We start from the raw sequence: 6,819 nt of genomic DNA, 5'->3' as shown, positions 1-6,819 counted from the left end.
TCATCTCTTTTAAGCTGCTGATATAACCTAGGTCTAAAATATATAACATAGACTCTTCTTTTAAAAGAAAGGATGCCAATGCCTTTACAGACTACTATTCTGCTTAGAAGCAATGGGCCATATTTACTATTATTCACTTGCAATATTGTAAAGGTAGTTGGAAGCCTAGAGAAAAAAACCATTTGTGGAGACTGGGAGGAAAATGAACCATTGTAAGTGGCAGAACAGGTAAAATGGAGGAAGAGGGGAAATGGAGGGCACTTGTGGACAAAGATGCAGTCAAAAATTACTCTCAAAAAACCAAATGCTTATGCAGCACTCATACTGCAGAGTGCTGTCTCTGCCAGCAAACATAATTCCTTACAGGATGTGTAGGTGCTGCAGGATAACCATAGAGCCCACCAGGTCCTCCATGCATAATCAGAATAATCCATCTTCTTACAGAGGGTTCAGCTGGTAGGTTGCATCAGGGTTGTGGACCGATGTGGAGGTGGACAGCCATGGAGGTACACTGTCCTGGGTTCCAGACTCCAATCCCTCGCTGTCCAAAATCTTTCCACAAGCCACCTGAGACCAATCTTGAGATCAGGTGGATACTTTACATCTGCCATTCCTATTGAAAGACTGTTTAAGGACTTGCTACTCTGAGGGTTAGACAACTCCTCTTCACTTTTAACCTTAATGCAATTACATGTGATTTATGCATGCTTCTTCTCCCCCTCTCATGTAGTGCTGTATTTACTTAGGGTAATCAATCTCCTCTCATCCTCCATTAGATTAGCCAAGTCAATTCTTATAGATTTCTATTCCCCATGTTATGCAGGTAGCTTCCACTTGGTCAAGGTTTATTTAATCTTACCCAGCCATGCAGAGCACTGCACACAATATTCTAGATGAGGCCTCAGCCAAGTCTCACACAATTGAATAAATTTTTCCTCTCTGTTGACAATATTTTGAAATTGCCCCTGCTGTCACTCTTTTTTCTGCTCCTTCATGCTTGTGGTACATGTTGTCCTGTGATCAAGCAGGCCTGTGTCTCCCTCATCATGCTGGTTTGAACTCAGCTGATGACAATCCTGTTGACAGCTGAAGGTTTTGCTCTGAATCTAAATGTGTCTAACCTTACACACTACCCTGGACTGAGTATTCATCTTCATCCTATTTCTTTTCTTGTCCTCAAGGTCATCCAATTCTCAGAGTATAACCCTCCAGTCCTACATTTCATTGATGGCCCCTCCTTGGGCTGTGTCATCACTGCAGTCTATTTGCTCCTTCCTCATTTTGTGACAGATTTACTGGTAAAAATGCTAAGCAGCTTTGGTTTAGAAACCTACCTTTAAAATACACTACTAATAGTGTCCTTCCAGCTTAAATGTTCGCCTTAATAAACTGTGCCATCTCCCCACTAGAACAGATACTTTAGCAGTGTACAGTTCTTATAAAAATCCACATCTTCCTCACTTGAATACTTAATTTCATGTTCTGTAATCTGTCAAATGCTTTCCTATGGGTTAAGCAATATTCTCTGAGTTTCCTTTGCCTAAAATGCAGGCACATTACTGGAAAGAAAGAAAAAAAAGAACATAAACTTCAAAAAAAGAACATAAACCTATGTTATTAGGCTGTTCTTGTCCTTTAATGTATTTAGGTTGCATTTGACACTGTTTTCCTTTATACTCTGCTTTTCTTCCCTTCAAAATGAGCCAATACAAAGCCAATATATACAAATGCACTTAGACAGGTCTGCAACTTTTTAGATTGCTTTTTCCTTTTATGTCAATGCCTAAATATTGGCAATAGTTTTGCTGTTCTCTGTTTATAGAAGCCTACCATTACTTCATTCTGCAGTAGAAGATCCTTGTGCTGGACATTCATTTTTCATATGACAGTGCCTTCTAAAGTGAAAAGTCCCTGTGATCTGGAGTGAGCTGAGACCACAAAATTTGGTTTTCATGTCTTAGTTTGGACATTTCCATTTCCTTTTTTCCATTAGCCATCTTCTCTGTCATTCATTCTCTTTCCCCCAGATTAAACTGCAAAGAAAATTAAGAAAAATATTTAACATGGGAAGTTATATCCTCTTTAATTCTATCCCCATCCTCATTTCACAGCGCTTCAATATTTTTTCTTGTTCTTTTTATTTTCATGGTTGAAAAATCTTTCACAATTTGCTTAATATTCCTGTCTCAGCTTGACTTTTGGCAGTTATCATTTTACCCCTGCTCTTTCTGACCTCTCAAACACAGCTTTAGCACTCGTTCTGACATATGTTCTCACTATGCTCTTACATATGGGTGATTTCTCTCCTCATCTAAATTCCTTACTTAATAAACACTAAAACTGATTGAATTCTAAAACTGCAGACAAGTCATGAATATTTTCATAAATAAACCCACCACATTCAGATCATAACTATTTATGAAATTGTGGTATTTGATAGTGAGAAACATATGCTGATCAATAAATAAGAATGGCACTCTTTCTTAAAAGATCAAGAAATACAAATATTTTGAATGAGAAATTATATAAACCTTTTTCCTCTCTGAAAATTAAAACTCTATTTTCCAAAGTATGGCTACAATACCTTAAAGTAAAAAAAAAAAAAACAAGAAAACAAAAAACCCACACAGCTGCATCTAATAAAGATTTCCAATCATGCATTGCACAGTCAGTTTAAAAAAGCAAAGCTTCTAAATTTGAAGACAGGAAATGGAGTGTATCTGAATTACTTACAAAATAGATAGTTGAATTAAACCCTTAAATGATAAAATGGGTGAGGAAAGAATACAAATAAAATTTAAAAAGTATATTAGTGAGTATGCTGAGTAGATTAGGTGAAGTATTAATAAGATGGTAACCTATGACATTTTCTATTATTCTTTCTTCAGAAAGTGGTGTGGTGTCTGGTCTATGAAGACCTACTTTTTCTTATTGTCACCATCTATGATTCAAAAACAGTCAGGGGAATGAACCATGACCAGCTTTATCCCTTTTTTCCTCTGCATGGCAGCTGTACCTCCAGGTTGCTTTCCTGTAAGTCAGAGGCAGTCGTTCCTGCGTGAGGCAGGGGCTCGTGGTGCAGTTACTGATGGGTTGGAACCAAGGCAACAAATCCCAAAATCTCTGCCTCAGACCTGCACCCTGACTTCAACAGTGAGATGGAAGCTGGGAAATAGATGTTGGCAAGAGGTTGTGTTTATCATGAAACATGGTAGGACTGAGTGGTGCAACAACAGCTTAGGGGATTAATTTGAAACAGAAGCTGCTCCCTTCAATGAGGGAATGATTTAGCATTAAACAAACAGTTGCCTTAGTAACTAATGTATTGCCCTTTCCCTCCTTCACTTTGAACATAACCATCTCTGAACTCAGTTTTTCATCACCTTTTTTGCTTGCTTAACAGGTCTTCTTCAAGTGTCAGACAGCCAAATAGCTTGCAGTGAAATGTAAGTCTATTTCCTTTTTATGAACTGCCCTAAAATGAAAAATGTATTTCAGGATCTTCTCCTCAGTTTACCAGGCTTTGAGTAATAAAGAAAAATATTTTATATATAAGCTGACAAGTCTATTTCTGATAGAAACAGGAATACTGGATATCATATATTCATCAGGCCTACATGTCTTCAGCAATCTTTCTGAATATCATTTCTTAAGAAATGTGCCATCCAGGATGAAAAAACTGTGTACTGTTTCTCTTGATGTTTACCTGTTTCTATGTAGAAGGGTGAACATACTGCCAATGAGAACCAAACAACTTTAAAAAGAAGGAAGAATGGACTCACTGTACATGTTTAAGTCTGTATAATCTAACTCCTGTAGCAGAGTTTGTTGCACAATTGAGGAAAATACAGTAATTAATCTCCTGCCTCTTAAATCTTGACACAAATTTTAGATGGAGCTAGAACAATGATGTTTACTCAGAGTCAGAAAGGGTTCCTGTATATCCAGTTTAGATATAACCAGAGAGAATAAACTTGCAAGTATCTCCAGAGTTAGTCCAGCCTCTTCTGGAGATGGCATAATAAAGCAAAAATCTATAAAGTAAACATATCATAAATAATGTATTGATTTAGTTATAAGTTCCAAGAGGAAATGATGAGAATATCCATACTTTTCCAAAACTGCTCCATCTTCTGTAGGATGGAAAGAATTTAGGTGTAATCTATATGTTTTCTCAGGTCTTGGAAAAACAAAAAATGTGGATATCATTGTTCTGAGCACCCAAAAATCCCAGCACACATTTTTTGCCTTGACTTTGATGAAGAAAGCTAAGAGCAGCTAAGTATTGAGCTTCTCTCCACATGGGATGCTGTCCCTAGTGATGGTCATGGCACTCCAGCTTCAGTAGAAATCCAGAACAGGCAAAACACTTCCTGGCATCCAGCCTGTGGTCCTTGCTCCCATTCCCATGGCAATGAGTCTGTCTTTTTCTGAATGAGATTCAAGCCTGAATTTGCCTATAATTATGGAATGAGGAACCTTTCTGCAGCCTTGGCACATGCACCATCCCTAATACAAAGAGATATAGTGTGAAATCTCAAAACAAACCCTGCTATTTCCATGATTTTAACTGCTATTACTATAGTCAGTGAAATATGCTGTGACATGGAGCAAAAAGATAGAAAGCTGAAAGAAAAAAAACTCACAGTTTGAGACAAGAAACTCTCCCCATGCCTAGATGCAGGGGATAGTTGATGCCTTGGGTTGGAGGAGGTGTCTGAGTGAGAAGCAGGGCACTGAAGTTACAGTCCAATGATTTTCTCCATGTGGAAAATCCAGTGCTGTTAAATTGATGTTCTATGAACAGAAATTGATTCATTAGATTTTTCTGATGTTTCAGTAAGACTATACTCATCAATCTTTTAATCCATATATAGCCCCAGAGGTATACAGTCAAATTTATCATGTTCTGGCATAGAAGATGCTTGTGTACAAGCTGCACCTTTAAGAGGAGAAATTACCATTAAGAAATTGCTCCATCTAAAACTGCCAATATTTTTACTATAATCAGTGGTGATGGGAAAGCAGATCAAGTAGATCTGTGTCATATACTGTAGAAGGAGAGATTAAAAATTAACCTGCATCTGATTTTCTTACCTTTTTTTCCCCACTGTAGTCTCAATGTGTTTGATGTACTTTAATGTTAGACCCTTATTTGGGAAAAAGAATACAAACAAGAAATAAATCACACACTCTGACACGAGGATAAAATGACACTGAACACTACACAGTCATGCTGGAGACGTTAAGACTCAATCATTTAAGCAGAGAGCTTGTAAAAGGACTCCACTACTGAAAAACGCCTTTTTACTTCCTGCATGAATTGAGATTAATTATAATGCCCAGCTGACAAAATATTAGAATGAGTTGACAAAAAAAAAAAAAAAAAAAAAAAGATCAGATTAATTTCTTATGTGTTGAAGCTATTAGCTTAAAATAGCCTGTAATTGATTTTGGTCTGATGGTGAAAGCAGGACTGCCATTTTTTAAAATGGATTGTGTAAATTTGGCCAGACAGTGTTGAGACCAGACTCTGAGAGGGTCAATCAAGGTAAGTTTCTCTGTCTCTGCTAGACAGTTACTCAGCTGTTTTGGACAGCTTCATGCATAGAATTCAATCCCTCAATTATCTAAAATCTATTACAGTTAAAACTGTGATCATGAGAAACAAAATCAGGAGGGTTGCAGCCTGACATAAAATCAGTACTGGAAAAGAAGATTGCTCCAACACTAGTAAATGGCCTTGGTAGCTTTCAACTAATGTGTCTTGCAAAGAAGGGTATGTAACAGTTCCACACACCATGAAAATTAATTTTTCCTATGTGGCTGGTGGGTAAAGTTTCATATTATGTATCAGTGGCATTTTACCCATCTGTTTGTACTTAATGAGGACGTGACATCTTGGATTTCATGTGAGCTCACTGAAATTAAGGGAGTATAGCTTTAGCTAAACCCACAGGATCAGGATTTATTAACAAGAAGAGGTTGTGAGGGGATTTTTTTCATTAAGGATTTTGATGTTTTGTTACCTCACTGCTTCCATGACAGGAATGAAGATCAAGGGTTTCAAAATTCTCAAAGGAAAATGTTCGATGACTAAAATATTCAGAGTCAATTGATTTCTATATTATTATACTGTAGTATGATCCAGAAATAAAATACAAATTCCAGAGTAATTTCTGGGGAAAATCTAAACAGAGATTCTATTATGAGTACCCTGCATAACAGTGGTGTGTACCCAACTCAACAAATTATTAATTTTCATTAGAAATTGCATTTTTGATGGAATTGTGTCCCAGTGGCTTTTTTGAGCCAACCTCTGTTATATTATATTTATAGAGAGACAACAAATGAAGATTGAGTAGTCCTTGAGTGTTGAAATGCCAATGATTTTGACAGATATGCAAGACTGGAAGAGATATTTGGAACAGCTATTAATATATGATTATCAAATAACTAGAATTAACAACTGAGCTAATATGAATGCTTATTCAGATATATTTATTTTAACACATTCATGGGATGCATTTGTGCAAGAGACAGAATAACAGCAAGTTAAAGAACAAACAGACTGTACAAACAGAATAAACAGACTGTAAGTGAAGTAAGAGACACTGCAGAGTAACCCTCCCCATCATGAGGAGGAGGTTAAGAAGAAACAACTTTTATTCCCTGTCACTCATAATGATTAAAGCACTTTTCTCTAAAGCAGGCAATGCTGGCTGCCCTCACACAGACTCCTGGAATGAGAACAGCTGCTGTGAATAAGACAGAGTAAGATTTTTAGACCCTCAGGGAGGCATGTGCTAGGAAGCAGCA

General features: G+C 37.0%; 1 long non-coding RNA gene across 1 annotated transcript; it reads right to left on the bottom strand.

Moving 5' to 3' along the window:
* Positions 1-1,584: 1,584 nt before the first annotated feature.
* Positions 1,585-3,254, bottom strand: LOC140680292 (uncharacterized). Its single transcript, XR_012051445.1, has 2 exons — positions 2,923-3,254; positions 1,585-2,033 (listed from the first exon to the last, which is right to left on the bottom strand). It is a non-coding gene; the product is annotated as an uncharacterized lncRNA (long non-coding RNA).
* Between the last annotated feature and the right edge of the window lie 3,565 nt (positions 3,255-6,819).

The sequence above is a fragment of the Taeniopygia guttata genome, chromosome 1, assembly GCF_048771995.1.
Source record: "Taeniopygia guttata chromosome 1, bTaeGut7.mat, whole genome shotgun sequence".
NCBI lineage: Eukaryota > Metazoa > Chordata > Aves > Passeriformes > Estrildidae > Taeniopygia > Taeniopygia guttata.
This window is presented reverse-complemented; position numbering and strand designations above follow the sequence as displayed.